Below are 17,274 nucleotides of genomic sequence, written 5' to 3' on the forward strand. Positions count from 1 at the left end.
TGGCCAGTTTTTTCAGATGTAGACCACCAGGTCCTTCTTCCTCGTCTGTCTTAGTCTGGATGCTCTGCCAAAACCTGTCCACCAAGGGTGACCCTGCTGGTATTTGAAATACCTGTGGCAAATCTTCCAGTATTACATCAACACACAAGCCAACACAGTACTAGAAACTGACAGATGCATGGTGGATTGTTAGGCTAGTGACATTAAGTTATAATTGTTTCCAACAATTTTGCTGAACTCTCATTAGTTTTAATGATTTCTCTTTTGATTTTATTTTCTAAGTAGGTGATCATATCTGGAAATAATGACAATTTTATCTCCATCCTACTGATTCTTACACTTCTTACAATTTTTGTTTATATCGATGCTTTTTAAATACGCAAGCAGGACTACTTAAGTGAAATATATATGCAAGTAGACAGAGGAGTATCAACACTAAGAAACAGCACACAAAAGCAAATATTGGATAATCATTAGAGATAACAATTTGTTTGACTGTTTATTGGCCATGTTAGTCACCCAAGGGAATGTTTAATAAAATAAATAAATGCCTTATAATGCCAATTACCTGGATGCAATTATGGAGGAAAAAGCTTATAAACTATTTTTAAGAGACCTGATGATGCAACAACTAAGCGCTTGGGTGCTAACCAAAATTTTGACAGTTTGAACTCACCCAGCAGCTCCATGGGAGAAAGACTTGGTGATCTGCTCCTGTAAAAATTAAAATCGGTTGCTGTCAAGTCAATTCTGACTCATAGCAACCTTATAACGACAAAGTGTGACTCCCCCAAAGGGTTTCCAAAGAGCAGCTGGTGAATTCAAACCACTGACCTTTTGTTTAGCAGCCAAGCTCTTAACTACTATGCCACCAGGGCTCCAATTTTGCAGCCAAGAAAACCCTATGAGGCAGTTCTACTCTGTCACATGGGGTCACTATGAGTTGGAATCTACTCAGCAGTGCAGAACGACAAGAACAAGAAGCAATTTGTTTCCTTTATAAGAGAAGGTATAACAGTTCCATTGTTTTTTAAATGTTCTGATATGAATTAATATTTTCAGATTACAAGGAACTAGAGCCAGACACACACGTTAAAGTAACCACTGATCGTCAATGGCAAGAAGGTTAACATCTCATTCTATTATTCCTTTTTCCACTCATTCCAATATTAATTAGGGGTAGAGCCAATAGGGACAGAAGCACCATGCTGTCCCTTTGCAGCAAAGACCCCCCAAAACTAAGTAAAATAGATACAAACATCAATTCTGAAACCCTAAGCATCAAATGAAGGGATAAAGAACTAAATCAAACACCAAATGGAAGAAGAAACTGACAGCACAGAGAATGGGTAGAGCTCTGGAGAGCAGGTCCCCTGACAGCTAATGTGGCATGGATTTGCCATCTTGGAGCATAGCCACCAATAACCCTGTACAGGGAGTACGGGAAGGCAACTTCATACAGCCCCCAACAGGATACAGGCCACCCAGTAACCAGAGAAACACACATTCCCACCCCTCACCCTTCTGCCCTGTAAGCCACCTCCACAGTTTCCCAGTGGGCCATGGTCACTCAACCTTACAGACACCAGCTCACTGATTCCCCTGGTCTGCCCCACCCCCAGTGACCGGTTCCCTCAGCTACATATTTTTTTTTTGTTCTTTCTTTTGGTTTTCTTTCTTCTCTCTATATCCCCCCCTTCCTTTCCTTTTTTCCGCCTACTTAGCCCAGTTTACTGCCCCCACCCCTTCCACTTGGCTAGACAGCCACCAGCACACAGCCTTCCCAAGTCTGTGCTTCCCCCACTGGCCAGCTCCCTCAGTGCCATATTTTTAATTTTTCTTTATCTTTCCCTTTCTCCCTCATCCTTCTCACTCCCACGTAGGCTCTGTGCTGCTTTCATACCTTCCTGACAGGCTATACCACATTGCCCTGCGACAGAGACATCAGCTTGCCACCACTCCTGTTCCGCCCCACCCCCAGTGGCTGGTTCCCTTGGTGCCATTTTTTTTCTCTCTCTTTCCCTTCCTTTCTCCCACCCACCTAGCCCCATGCACCACCCCACCCCTTCTTGACAGGCTGTACTGAACCACTTGGCTAGATAGTCACCGGCAAACAACCTCCCAGGTTTGCCCCACCCCCACCTGCTGACTTCCATTTTTCTTCATTTTTTTTTTTGCATCTGTTTCTCTATTTTCTTGCTCTCTCCTACTTAGCTCCCCACATGACAACCTCTCTCTTCCCTTCTGCCTCTCTGCACAGCAAGCCAAGTGCCATGCCTCTGAAGGCACCACTGCAGAGCCATGGACCCTGCCCCTTGTCAACCCACCACAATGCCCCACCAAACACTACTTCCACTAGCAGCACTGGCATGGACCTCTATACCACCCTCTGGCCCCACCTTCCTGAGCACCCAAGTAGCACTGGTGTGGACCCCCGGCCCCATCATATGTGGTGACCCAACCCCACGTGGCTGAGCACCATGTTCCTGAGCAACACTGATCCCCAGAATCTGCACCATCCTGCTACCCCCCCACACACCCTGCCAACCCCAGTTCATGCTAAAAACAACCCATCCCTGCCCTCTCCCCCACTGGACCTGCCTTGTTGTACCATAGCTAAGCAATTGACCGTGCCCACTTGGACAAAGTCATGAGAACTGTCATACCCACAGGCAAGCAAGCAACAAACACACCAAGCCTGTCCACACAGACATAACCAAACAAAACAAAAATGCAGGAAGAAACGAACAAACCTACAATCTTTAAATGAAGAAAATAATTCCTGAATGTCTTGAAGACAGCAGACAATATCAAAACATAATAAAACAGGACAAGATGGCTCTAGTAAGTGAAAAAATAAAACACCAGATGACTTTCTGGTATAAGAAAAGGCACTGAAACTACCTGAAAGGGAAGCCCTAATATTCAGGGCTCTCCAAGAGATTAGGAAAGAAATGAAGAATAACACAGACAAAACAATGGAAGAATTCAGGAAAATAATACAACAACAAAATGTCAAACTAAATAAATGGAATCATACAAAAACAGCAATTAGAAATTTAAAAGAGAAACAAGAGTTCATAAATGGACAACGCAATAGTAGGTTTTAGGAACCAATCTGAAACAATGGAAGATAGCATCAATGAAATTGAAGACAAATCCTTGGATACCACTTTTTTTTAAGGAAAAATTAGAGAAAAGAATGAAGAAAACCTAAGAAATATGTGGGATATAATCAAGAGCAATAATTTGTGTGTGATTGGAGTTCCAGAACAGGGGGACAATGGAAAACACAGAAAGGATTACTGAAGATTTGCTGATAGAAAACTTCGGTACTATCATGAAAGGTGAAAAGCTGAGCTTCCAAGAAGCTCATTGAACCCCTTACAAGACAGACTCCCCCCAAAATTCACTAAGACATATCCTAACTACACTCACTAAAACCAAAGATAAAGAAAGAATCCTGAGAGCAGTTTGAGAAAAAAGAAAAGTCACATACAAAGGGGAATCAAAAAGACTAAACACGGATTACTCAGCAAAAACCATGCAGGAAAGAAGGCAATGGGATGACACATATAAAACCTTGAAGAAAAAAATTGACAACCAAGAATGATATATCCTGTAAAATTCTCACTCAAATATGGTGATGAAATTAGGACATTTCCAGTTAAACAGAAATTAAGGGAATATATAAAAACCAAACCAAACTTAGAAGAATTATTAAAGGGAGTCCTTTGTTTTTTTTTTTTTTTTTTTTGTTAGAGAACCAACAACGTTAGACAACAACTTGAATCTAGGACACAGGACACCAACAGCCAGATATCAACTTAGGTAATACACTCTCAAGGATGAAATAAAACAAAAAGGCTTACAACAGAGAACCAGAGATGTCAATCTGTAAATGAAAACAAAGTCAGAACAATAAAAGGGGACTACACAGTGAATAAACACACAGTGAATCGACTCGGTTTTACACAGTGTATGTATAGAACTTTCAAATGGAGGGGAAGTTAAGATGATATCAAATAATAAAAGACTTGTTCAAACTTAGTAAGATGGGGGTAAATTTCAAGATAACCACAAAGGAAGTTAACAAACCTACTCATCAAAATAAAGAAGAAAAACATAAAGTCTAAGTAGATACAAAATCTAAAGAAACGAAAAGAAAATCCACAAACTAAAGGAACTCAGCACAGGAGAGTAAGAGGAACAAAGAAAACATCAGCACTGCAAAAAAAAAAAAAGCCCTACAAAATGACAGTAATAAACTCGCACCAACTGATAATCACACTAAGTAGAAAAGGCTTAAATACTCTCCCATAAAAAGACCTAGAGTAACAGAATGGGTATATATAAAAAAAAGTACCCGTCAATAGTGTGCTGTCTACAAGAGACGCACCTTAGAAATAAAGTCATAAATATATTAAAAATCAGAGGACTGAAAAAATATATATAGCAAATAACAGGCAAAAAAAAAAAAAAGGGAGTATCAATACTAAACTCAGATAAAACAGGCTTTAAGACAAAATTCATCATGAAGACAAAGAAGAACATTATATAATGATTAAAAGGACAATTCATCATGATGTAATAATCATAATAAATATCTACACACCTAATGACAGGACTCAACAATACACAAATCAAACTCTAACAGCACTAAAAAGAGAAACTGACAGCTCCACAATAATAGTAGGAAACTTCAACATACCACTCTTGGTAAAAGTCAGAAGATCTAGAAAGAAACTCAGCAAAGATACAGAAGATCTAAAGGCCACAATCAACCAACTCAACCTCACATACATGTATAGAACACTCCATGCAACAGCAGCAAAGTATACCTTCTGTTTCAACACCTATGGAATGTTCTCCAGAATAGACCACATCTTAGGCCACAAAGCAACCCTCAACAAAATCAAACATTGAAATAACACAATGCATCTTCTCCGATCACGCCATAAAAGTGGAAATTAATAACAGGAAGAGAAAGGAAAAACATTTTTTAAAAACTTGGAAACTGAATAACATCTTGCTTAAAAACCACTGGGTATGAGAAGAAATCAAAGACGGAATAAAAAAATTCCTAAAATCAAACAAGAATGAGAGCTGATCATCCCAAAACCTTCGGACCACAGCAAAAGCAGTGCTCAGGGATCAATTTATAGCAATAGATGCACGTATCAAAAAAGAGAAAGGAATAAAATCAAAATGTTAGCTTTACAACTAGAACAAATAGAAAGAGAACAGCAAAGGAGCCCACAGCCACCAGAAAAAAGGAAATAACAAAGGTCAGAGCAGAAATAAATGAAATAGAGAATAGAAAAACAATAGAAAGAATCAACAAAACCAAAAGTTGGTTCTTAAATAACAAACTCGACAAACCATTGGCCAAATTGACAAAAGAAAAACAGGAGAAGATGCAAATAACCCAAATAAGAGATGAAATTGGGGACATTACGACAGACATAAAAAAAAAAAATTAACTGAAATAAAAAGGATCGTAACAGAGTACTATGAAAAACTGTACTTCAACAAATTTGAAAACCTTGAAGAAATGGACAAATTTCTAAACATATTACCTACCTAAATGAACACAAACTGAGGTTGAAAATGTGAACAAACTCATAACAAGAAAAGAGATTGAAAAAGTAAAACAACAACAACAAAAAACTCCCCCCTAAAAAAGTTCTGGCCCAGATAGCTTCATTGGAGAATTCTACCAAACTATTTCAGAACACAGAAAAGGAAATGATTCTTCCAAATTAATTCTATGAAGCCAGCATAACCCTAATACTAAAACCAGGCAAACACACACACACAGACACACACACACACACAATTACAGACCAACATCTCTCATAAATACAGATACTAAAATTCTTAACAAAATTTGAACCAATAGAATTCAGCATCATATTAAAAAATAATAATAATACACCACAACCAAGAGAAACATACCAGGTATGCAAGAATGGTTCAACATTAGAAAATCAATCAATGTAATCCATCACATAAAAAAAAGGAAAGCAAAGAATCACATAATCATCTCAATCGATGCAGAAAAGGCATTCGACAAAGTTCAACACCCACTCCTGATTAAAAGCTCTCAGTAAAATAGGAATAGAGGGGAAATTCATCAACACAAAAAAGGACATCTATACAAAACCAACAGCCTACATCATTTTCAATGAAGAAAGGCTGAAAACATTCCCCCTGATAATGAGAATAAGGATACCCTTTATCATCACTCCTATTTAACATTGTACTGGAAGTAATAGCTAGAGCAATAAGGCAAGAAGATGAAATAAACCCACCCACCCAAATGAAATAAAGGGAATACAAATTGGTAAAGAAGAAGTAAAACTATCCCTATCTGCATATAATACCCCAAACCAAAACCAAACCCACTGCCGTCGAGTTGATTCCAACTCATAGTGACCGTATAGGACAGAGTAGAACCGCCCCACAGAGTTTCCAAGGAGCGCCTGACGGATTTGAACTCCCAACCTCTTGGTTAGCAGCCATAGCACTTAACCACTACACCACCAGGGTTCCCATCTGCATATAATACAGAGAGTATAAACAGGGAACCCAAAAGACTCCACGTGAAAACTGCTGGGGCTAATAGAAAGATTATGCAGAGAAGCATGATACAAGATAAACATACAAAAACCAGCTGGATCCCTATACATCAATTAAGCGAAAAGGAAAGCAATGCCATTTATAACAGCCCCTAAAATAATAAAATATTTAGAAATAAATCTAGGTAAAGAGGTAAAAGACATACACAAAGAAAACTACAAAACACTACTGCAAGAATCCAAAAGAGACTCACATAAATGGAAAAACATGCCATGCTCGTGGATAGGTATATTCAATACTGTGAAAATGTCGATTCTACCTGAAACAATCTACATGTACAATGCAAAGCCCAATCCAAATACCAACAGCATTCTTTAATGAGATTAAAAAAATAGTCATTAACTTTATATGGAAAGGAAAGAGCCCCTGATGAGTAAATCACTATTGAAGAAAAACAAAGTAGGAGGCATCACACCACCTTATCTTACCTAAATAAAAAGATCATAGAACAAAAAATAGGGTCTACATTAGGGGCCCTAATATATGACATATATAGGTTACAAACCATAACTAACAATACAAAAACACCAGAAGATAAGCTAGATAACTGGGATCTTCTGAAAATTAAACACTTACGCTCATCAAAACCCAAAAACCAAACCCACTGCCGTTGAGTCGATTCCAGCTCATAGCGACCGTACAGGACAGAGTAGAACTGCCTGATAGAGTTCCCAAGGAGCACCTGGTGGATTCGAACTACCAACTTCTTGGTTAGCAGCCGTAGCACTTAACCACTAAGGCACCAGGATTTCCATGCTCATCAAAAGACTTCACCAAAATAATAAAAACAGAACCTTCAGACTGGGAAAAAAATTTTGACTATGACATATCCGACAAAGGTTTAATCTCTAAAATCCATAGGAAAAAACAACACCTCTATGACAAAAAGACAAGTAACCCAATTAAAAAATTGAGCCAAGGATATGATCAGACATTTCACCAAAGAAGACATTCATGTGGCTAACACACACATGAGGAAATGCTCATGATCACTAGCTATTAGAGAAATTCAAATCAAAACTACAACGGGATACTGTCTCACCCTGACATTATTGGCACGAATAAAAAATCAGTCAATCAATCAGAAAACAACTGTTGGAGAGGCTGCAGGGATATTGGAACTCTTATGCACTGCTGGAGGGAATGCAAAATGGCACATCCATTTTGGAAAATGATATGGAGCTTCCATAAAAAGCTGGAAATAGAAATACCACATTGTTCTTAGGTGCCATCCAGTCGATTCCAACTCATAGCTACCCTATGTGCAACAGAACAAAACACTGCCTGGTCCTGCACCATCCTCACAAACGTTGCTATGCTTGAGCCCATTGTTAGAGCCATTGTGATAATTCATTTCATCGAGGGTCTTTCTCTTCTTCGTTGACCCCCTACTTTGCCAAGCATGATGTCCTTCTCCAGGGACTGATCCTTCCTGACAACATATTCAAAGTATATGAGAAGGAGTCTCGCCATCCTTGCTTCTAAGGAGCATTCTGGCTGAACTTCTTCAAAGATTTTTTTTCGTTCTTTTGGCAGTGCATGGTATATTCATTGATGGAATATCTGTTCAGATGTTTTAACAAACGGATATAGCACTAGAAGTTCTCACTCACCTATGCCAAGAAATTTGGATCCTGCAAGGGCATTCGACTATGTGGATCATAACAAATTATGAAGAGTATTGCAAAAATGAGAACTCCAGGACAGTTAATTGTGCTCATGAGGAACTTGTAAATAGTATGGTATTCAAAGTTGTAAATTTTCTTCAACCTTCCTTATTCGTTGTCCAGCTTTTGCACATATATGAGGCAATTGAAAACGCCATGGCTTGGGTCAGGCACACCTTAGTTTTCAAGGTGACATCTTTACTTTTTAACACTTTAATTAACACTTTAAAGAGGTCTTTTGCAGGAAATTTGCCCAATGCAAAGTCTTTTGATTTCTTGCCTTCTGCTTCCATGGATGTTGACTGTGGAGCCAAATAAAATGAAATCCTTGACAACCTCAAACTTTTCTCTGTTTATCTTGATGTTGCTTACTGGTCCAGTTGTGAGGATTTTTGTTTTCTTTATGTTCATGTGTAATGCACACTGAAGGCTGTAGTCTTTGATCTTCATCCATAAGTACTTCAAGTTCTCACCACTTTCAGCAAGCAAGGTTGTGTCATATGCATAACAAAGCTTGTTAATGAGTCTTCCTCCAATCCTGACCCTCTGTCCTTCTTCATATTGTCCAGCTTCTTGGATTATTTCCTCAACACACAGATTGAATATATATGGTGAAAGGATACAATGACACACACGTCTCCTGAATTTAAGCCACAGAGTATCCCCTTGTTCTCTTCGAAGGACTGCCTCTTGATCTATGTACAGGTTCCTCATGAGCACAATTAAGTGTTCTGGAATTCGCATTCTCCTCAGTATTATCCATAATGTATTACGGTTCACACAGTCAAATACCTTTGCATAGTCAAAAAAATACAGGTAAACATCTTTTTGGTATTCTCTGCTTTCAACCAAGATCCATCTGACATCAGCAATGATACCTCTGGTTTCATGTCTCCTGAATTCAGCTTGAATTTCTGGCAGGTCTATGTCAATGTAATGCTGCAGCCGCTTTTGAATGATCTTCAGCAAAATTTTACTTTGGTGTGATATTAATGACATCGTTTGATAATTTCCACATTCAGTTGAATCACCTTTTTTTTCGAATAGGCATAAATATGGATCTCTTCCAGTTGGTTGGCCAGGTAGCTATCTTCCAAATTTCTTGGCATAGGTGAGTGAGAACTTCTAGTGCTACATCCATTTGTTGAAACATCTCAATTGATATGCCATCAATTCCTGGAGCTTTGTTTTTTTGCCAGTGTCTCCAGGTCATCTTGGACCTCTTCCTTTAGTATCATCAGTTCCTGACCATATGCTACCTCCTGAAACGGTTGAACATCGACCAATTAATTTTGGTACAGCAACTCTGTGTAATCCTTCTCTTTTGTTTTTTTTTTTTGATGCTTCTTGCATCATTTAAGAATTGTCCTGGTAGAATCCTTCAATATTGCAACTCGAGGTCTGGATTTTATTCTTCAGTTCTTTCAGCTTAAGAAATGCCAAGTTTGTTCTTCCCTTTTGTTTTTCTATCTCCAGGTCCTTCAGGTCTTTGCACATGTCATTTTAATACTTTATTTTGTCTTATTGAGCGGCCCTTTGAAATCTCCTGTTCTGCTCTTTTACTTCATCATTTCTTCCTTTTGCTTTAGCTTCGCTATGTTCAAAAGCAAGTTTCAGAGTCTCTTCTTACATCCATTTTGGTCTTTTCTTTCTTTCCTGTCTTTTTAAGGACCTCTTGCTTTCTTCATGTATGATGTCATTCCACAACTCATCTGGTCTTAGGTCATTAGTGTTCAACATGTCAAATCTATTCTTGAGATGGTCTATAAATTCCAGTGGGATATACTCAAGTTTGTACTTTGGCTGATAATGGGGTGCACTATATTGATGCAGTCATTCTCTACTTTGTAATCTGATACGGCCATCCTGCATTTTCACATATTGCCAATTTTCAAGTAACGACCTGGCATTTGGAACATAACTATGTTGATAAGTGAGGAGTGGATGTATGGTGTATAGGCAGAGACATTCCATTCAGAGTTTAGCTGTCAAAGAAATTAAAGATAATGAATATTATGTAGAAGGAATAATATCAAGGAAAGCTAGTCACTGTCCCTAGGCAAACTTTAACAAACCCAGAAAGCTATCAAACATAAAAACCTCACCTAACTATACTGAAATTTTATTTTTGTACATTATGATTAGATTAGTAGATTAGTCACTGTTGGAAAAAGAGTTGATAACCGAGATTTAAAAAATTACCCATTTTTTTGTAAACTGACCAGCTGTTTAGCTGCAGTAGAGCACTAAGGTATGTGTGCTATTTTTTTTTTTTTTTTTTCATTTAAGGGTTCAGCCAGTAACCGGAAGATCCACAGTTTGAACTCACCAGCCGTTCCACAGGAGAAAGATGTGTCAGTCTGCTTCCATAGAGATTTACAGTCTTGGAAACCCTATGGGGGAAGTTCTATTCTGTCCTATAGTGTTGCAGTGAGTCAGAATGAACTCCATAGCAACAGGTGTTTTTACGGGTTACTGAAATTTTTTTTTTAACATGCATCCTAGACTAAAAACAAAACAACAACAAAAAAAATCCAGTTGCCATTGACTTGATTCTGACTCACAGCAACCCTATAAGACAGAGTAGAACTGCCCCATAGTGTTTCCAAGGAGCAGCTGATGGATTCAAACTGTCAACCTTTTGGTTAGCAGCCAAGCTCTTAACCACCGCACCACCAGGGCTCCTGTAGACACTAAGTGCTCAATAAATACTACTGAATGTTAAGGAAAAGCTATGATGTGGAAAATAAAGTGAATATTTTACTAGAAAAAGGCATGAACTTATTTCACTCTATAGAATCAGAATCTATATATTTGTTTTAGTGTGGTATATAATATAATATGCAAGAATATTTAATAATATCAAGAAATTGGTGGGGACATTTTTGAAAAAAAAAATACAGAGATTTTCAAAGACCATAAATCTCAGTCCTCAGCCCCTTTCCCCACAAAAGGAAGATCTCTTTAGTGCCTCACAGAAAGCAGGGATCTATATCCTTTCCAGTAACCCCCTTTGCATTTGCAGGCAAGAAATAGTTCATGCAAATAATTTTATTTTTACTAAATGCTTCCTTTTTTAAAAAAAATTTTATTATGCTCTAGGTGAAAGTTTACAGCTCAAGTTAGTTTCTCACACAAAAATTTATACACACATTGTTATATGACTCCAGTTGCTATCCCTGTAATGTGACTACGCATTCCTCCTTTCTACCCCGAATTTCCCGCGTCTGTTCAATGAGCTCCTATCCTTTTCTGCCTTCTCATCCTGCCTCCCGACAGAAGTTGCCCATTTAGTATCTTGTATCTACTTTAACTAGGAAGTATACTCTTCCTGAGTATCATTTTATGTCTTAGAGTCCAGTCTATTCTTTGTCTGAAGAATTGGCTTCAGGAATGGTTTTTGTTCTTGGTTAACAGAGAGTCTGGGGGCCATGTCTTCTGGTCTCATACAATATTTGTCCTTTTGTGACTGACTAATTCCAGTCAGCATAATGCTCTTCATATTCATCCATGTTATGAGATGTTTTGCGGATTCATCCTTGTTTTTTATCTTTGCATAGTATTCCATTGTGTGAATATACCATAATTGGTTTATCCGTTCATCCGTTGATGGACACCTTGGTTGTTTCCATCTTTATGCTATTGTGAACAGTGCTGCAATGAACATGGGTGTGCATATATCTATTCATGTGATGGCTCTTATTTCTCTAGGATATACTCCAAGGAGTAGGATTGCTGGATTGTGTGGTACTTCTGTCTCTAGCTTTTTAATGAAGCCCCAAATCGATTTCCAAAGTGGTTGTACCATTTTACATTCCCACCAGCAGTGTATAAGTGTTCCAGTCTCTCCACAACCTCTCCAACATTTATTATTTTGTTTTTGTGGATTAATGCCAGCCTTGTTGAGGTGAGTTGGCACCTCATTGTAGTTTTGATTTTCATTTCTCTAATGGGTGATGATTGTGAGCATTTCCTCATGTATCTGTTAGCTGCCTGAATGTCTTCTTTGGTGAAGTGCCTGTTCATATCCTTTGCTCATCTTTTAATTGGGTTGTCTTTTTATGATTGAAGTTTTTAGCCTAATTTTTTTTTCCAGTCTGTAGGTTGTCTTTTTATTCTTGATGAAGTCTTTTTATGAACATAAGTGTTTGATTTTTAGGAGCTCCCAGTTATCCAGTTTCTCTTCTGTTGTATGTGCATTGTTAGTTATATTTTGATTTCTGTTTATGCCGTATATTAAGGGTTCTAGCAGTGTCCCTATTTTATCGTTTTAGATTTTATATTTCGGTCTTTGATTTATTTTGAGTTAGATTTTGTGTGTGGTGTGAGGTATGGGTCTCGCTTCATTTTTTTGCAGATGGAAATCCAGTTACACTAGCACTGTTTCTTAAAGCCACTCTCTTTTCCCCCTTTAATAGACTTTGGCCTATGTCAAATATCAGCTGCTGATAGGGGAATGAATTTACCTCTTAATTCTCAATTCTGTTCCATTGGTCTATGTATATGTTTTTGTACCGGTACCAGTCTGTTTTGTCTACCATGGTGGTATAATAGGTTCTAAAATCAGGTAGTGTGAGGTCTCCCATGTTGTTCTTCTTCAGTAATGCTTTACTTATCTGGGGCCTCTTCCCTTTCCATATGAAGTTGGTGATTTATTTCTCCATCTCATTAAATAATGCCATTGGAATTTGGATTGAGATTGCATTGTATCTATAGATCACTTTGGGTATAATTGACATTTTCACAATGTTGAGTTTTCCTATCCATGAGCAAGGTATGTGTGATGGTTAAGATTGTGTGTCAACTTGGCTAAGTCATGATTCTCAGTGTTTTGGGAGTTGTATAATGTTGTGATCACATCCCTGTTGAAATTTGATATGTGATCACCCCCATGATGGAATCTGCTGAGTGGTACCGGTGGGGTTGGTGCAGCTCACCACCCCTTCAGCCTTCATTTCTCTGCCTTCCACAGCCTACTTCCTTCCTGCTCACCTTGCAAAGGTTGTTGGTTTGTTCTGGATCCAGTAGCTGTCTTTTGTCTAACCTCTGGTTCTTAGGACTTGAGCTAGCTGCTGACCTGTCCATCCTGAGATTTGCTGATCTTCATGGCCTGCAAACAGGAGTCCTGCTCCCCGACCTGCCTATCTTGGGTTTGCCAGTCCCTGCAGCTAAGTGACTTAGGAGAAACCTTGCGGTCTTGCCTGCTGAACTTGGAGATTCCTCGACCATCTGTGGCTCCGTGAATTGGGAAAGGACTCTATCCTGATTCAAGGACTTGGGACGTTCCAACCCCTACAATCACATGAGCTGTTTCCTTAAGATAAATCTCTCTCTATATATTTATACACATTACTGGTTTTGCTTCTCTAGAGAACCTAGCCTAATACAGTATGTTTTTCCACTTACGCAGGTCTCTTTTGGTTTCTTGCAGTGTTGTCTTGTAGTTTTCTTTGTATAGGTCTTTTATGTCTCTGGTTAGATTTATTCCTAAGTTTTTTTAATCTTCTTGGATGCTATTGTAAATGGTATTGATTTGGTGATTTCCTCTTAGAAGTTCTCTTTGTTGGTGTAGAGGAATCCAACTGATTTTTGTGTGTTTATTTTACATGCTTATACTTCACTGAAATCTTCTCTTAGTTCCAGTAGTTTTCTTGTGGATTCTTTGGGGTTTTCTATGTATAGGATCATATCATCTGCAAACAGAGATACTTTTTACATCTTCCTTATCAATTTGCATGCCCTTTATATCTTTTTCTAGTCTAATTGGTTTGGCTAGGATCTCCAGCACAATGTTGAATAAGAGTGGTGATAAAGGTCATCTGTGTCTGGTTCCCGTTTTCAGGGAGAATGCTTTCAGACTCTCTCCATTTAGCATGATGCTGGTTGTTGGCTTTGTACAAATGCCCTTTACTATGTCAAAAAATTTCCCTTCTATTCCTATTTTGCTGAGAGTTTTTATCATGAATGTGTGTTGGACTTACTAATTGCTTTCTAAGTCATTATATTGGGTACTTTCTTAAGGATTACTGAAGAAAAGAAAGCACTCAAGAAAATATTATTATTAATACAATGTGTTTCTCAGTTAACAGCAACAGAAGCAAATATTTAAGGTAGATCAAATAAGGTTTAAGGCAGTATAACTTCTGTGTGGAGATGGGAATGGTTATGCTTAAATCAACGGTCTGGCTCAACATCACAAGCTTTTGGAAATATCTGGCATTGAGTTCTGTAGGTTTAATTTATGCCCATTGACTGCTGCATAGCCAGGTAAATTTAGTACGTATCCATGCAGACGGTTGTGTGCCTGCATAGATTTTTTCCAGAAAGGGTTGTAGGAGATCTCCAAAAAGAGTCACAAAGTCAAGTTGACAAATTATGTCCTAGCAAGGCCTTGAAAGATCAAGAACTCTCAATAAGATCAAGGTTTTTGCAGCCTAACTCATTTTGATTGTGATGATGTAATATGAGATTTATTTGTTTACACAATGAACCCTTATAAACACCTAGTTCTCTTCTAATCGTCAGTTCAAAAGGGGATAGTGATGCATAAGTAGGTTATAAAAATCCATGTGAAAGTACAGCAACAGGTATGTACTTGATATCACAGAAGACTGGAAAAAACCACTGAACCTTGCGGGGGCTGGAGGGAAGACTGAGATTTGGGAATATGAATATGCCAGGTAAAAACATCTGTAGAAAGTGATAATGGGGCAGAATGTTAAATACGTGGAAACTCAGGCAGGTTAAAGTGTGGGAGATGGAAAGGAGAAAGGCATTTCAAGTGTAGGAGACAGTGTGAACAAAGGCACAGAGCCAGAAGCAATATGGCGTGTGCGAGTCACAACAGCAGTTTAGTATTGCTAGAAAATCAAAGGTTTTACAGGGAATGGAGAAATATTCACATTAAAGAGATAGAATTTATATGCAAATTGAATTTAAGGTCACTATGGCTTGTCTACATGGACCCGGGATAACGTTAAAGGTATTTTAGGGGAATTAAATAATCTAATTTACAGTTTAGAAAGATTAAAAAAAAAATACCTATTATTTTTTGAATACATACTCTGTGTCAGGCACTGAGATAAAGGTTTTATATATGTATTTTATTACTGAATTCTCATAATAGTATTGAGAAACTGGGATGCAATGAGAAAAAAGGAAATTCTGAGATATACAATAGCTTGACTGTGATTAAAGAGGTAGTAAATGCAGAGCTAGAGTATAAGCTCAGAACTTTATGACTCCAAAACTGGAAGCCTAGCCCACTGAAAGCAGCATGGGGAACCATTTTGGTCAGACAATCGAGGCAAAGACCATGTCAATACAAGAAATAATAAATGCTTGAATTAATTAGAGAATTAGCAATAAGTTTGGAGGAAAGGATATATATGTGAGAAATATTTAAAAGGTAGAATTGGCCATATTTGGTGATTGAGTGCACATAAACAAAAGGAGTGAGAGAAAGGGAAAAGTTAACATTCTCAGGTTTGTGTGAGTGGTGGAGAATAGGATACCATCAACTGAAATAAAGAATAAAGCATTAGAGAATTTCACTTTTATGCAAATTGAATTTAAGGTCACTAAAAAAAAAAAAAATTATGGCTTATCTAAATGGAGGCTTTGGGTATATTATTGTGAAGCTCCTCAGAGAAGGCTGGGATGGAAAATTAGATCACAATATTTTCAGCATTTCGGTGACTGTTAAAGCAAATCATGAAGACAAATGTTTATAGTGTAGTACACTATACTGAAAATGGAGCTCTTTAAAACATCAACATTTAAGGAGAAAACAGAGGATGAGCTAACATGAAGGAGACCAAGGGTAGATCAAAGAGAAAGAGAACCAAAAGTATGTGCTATCTAGAAGTTGAGGAGCCAGTTAGCATCTAGAAAGAGGAAATATTTTTATAGCAAAACTAAGGTTCTATTATAGAAAAACTGGGAAATGTCTACTGCTTTTGCTAAATAGTAGAATAGTGATTTTTGTGAGAACAGCTTTAATGTAATAGGGTTGCTCCAGGCTTAGGAATGAATGAGGGATTTTTAAAAAGTAAGAGTAATTTTTAAAAAATTGAATAAGGAAGACCAAAGAAGAGTTCACGCCTTTGAATTGTGGTGTTGGCGAAGAATGTTGAATATACCATGGACTGCCAAAAGAACGAACAAATCTGTCTTGGAAGAAGTGCAGCCAGAATGCTCCTTAGAGGCAAGGATGGCGAGGCTGCATCTTACATATTTTGGACATGTTGTCAGGAGAGATGAGTCCCTGGAGAAGAACATCATGCTTGACAGAGTACAGGGTCAGCGGAAAAGAGGAAGACCCTCAACGAGGTGGATTGACACAGTGGCTGCAACAATGAGCTCAAGCATAACAACAATTGTAAGGATGGCTCAGGACTGGGCAGTGTTTCGTTCTGTTGTGCATAGGGTTGCTATGAGTCGGAACCGACTCGATGGGGCCTAACAACAACAACAACAAGAGTAATTTAAAATATTAAATTTTCAAGAAGTTTGGTTGCTCAGAGAAGGTGAAATTTAATAGCAGTTAGAGGGAAATACAGAGCCCTGGTAGCACAGGAGGCTTTGCCACCTTCTCCTTAGAAAAGGAAATCCTGGTGGTGTAGTGGTTAAGTGCTACAGCTGCTAACCAAGAGGTTGGCAGTTCAAATCAGCCAGGCACTCCTTGGAAACTCTATGGGGCAGTTCTACTCTGTCCTATAGGGTCTCTATGAGCTGGAATTGGCTTGACGGTAGTGGGTTTGGTTTTTTTGTGTTTTTTTGGTGGCACAGTGGTTAAGCATTCAGCTTCCAACCTTTAGTTCGAATCCCCAGCCATTCCTTGGAAACCCTATGGGGCAGTTCTACTCTGTCCTCTAGGGTCGCTATAAGCCCGAATCAACTCAGTGGCAAAGTGTCTTTTTTTTTTTTTATTTGGCTTTCATCATCCATTAGGTGAGCCCAGGTT

The sequence above is a fragment of the Loxodonta africana genome, chromosome X, assembly GCF_030014295.1.
Source record: "Loxodonta africana isolate mLoxAfr1 chromosome X, mLoxAfr1.hap2, whole genome shotgun sequence".
Lineage (NCBI taxonomy): Eukaryota > Metazoa > Chordata > Mammalia > Proboscidea > Elephantidae > Loxodonta > Loxodonta africana.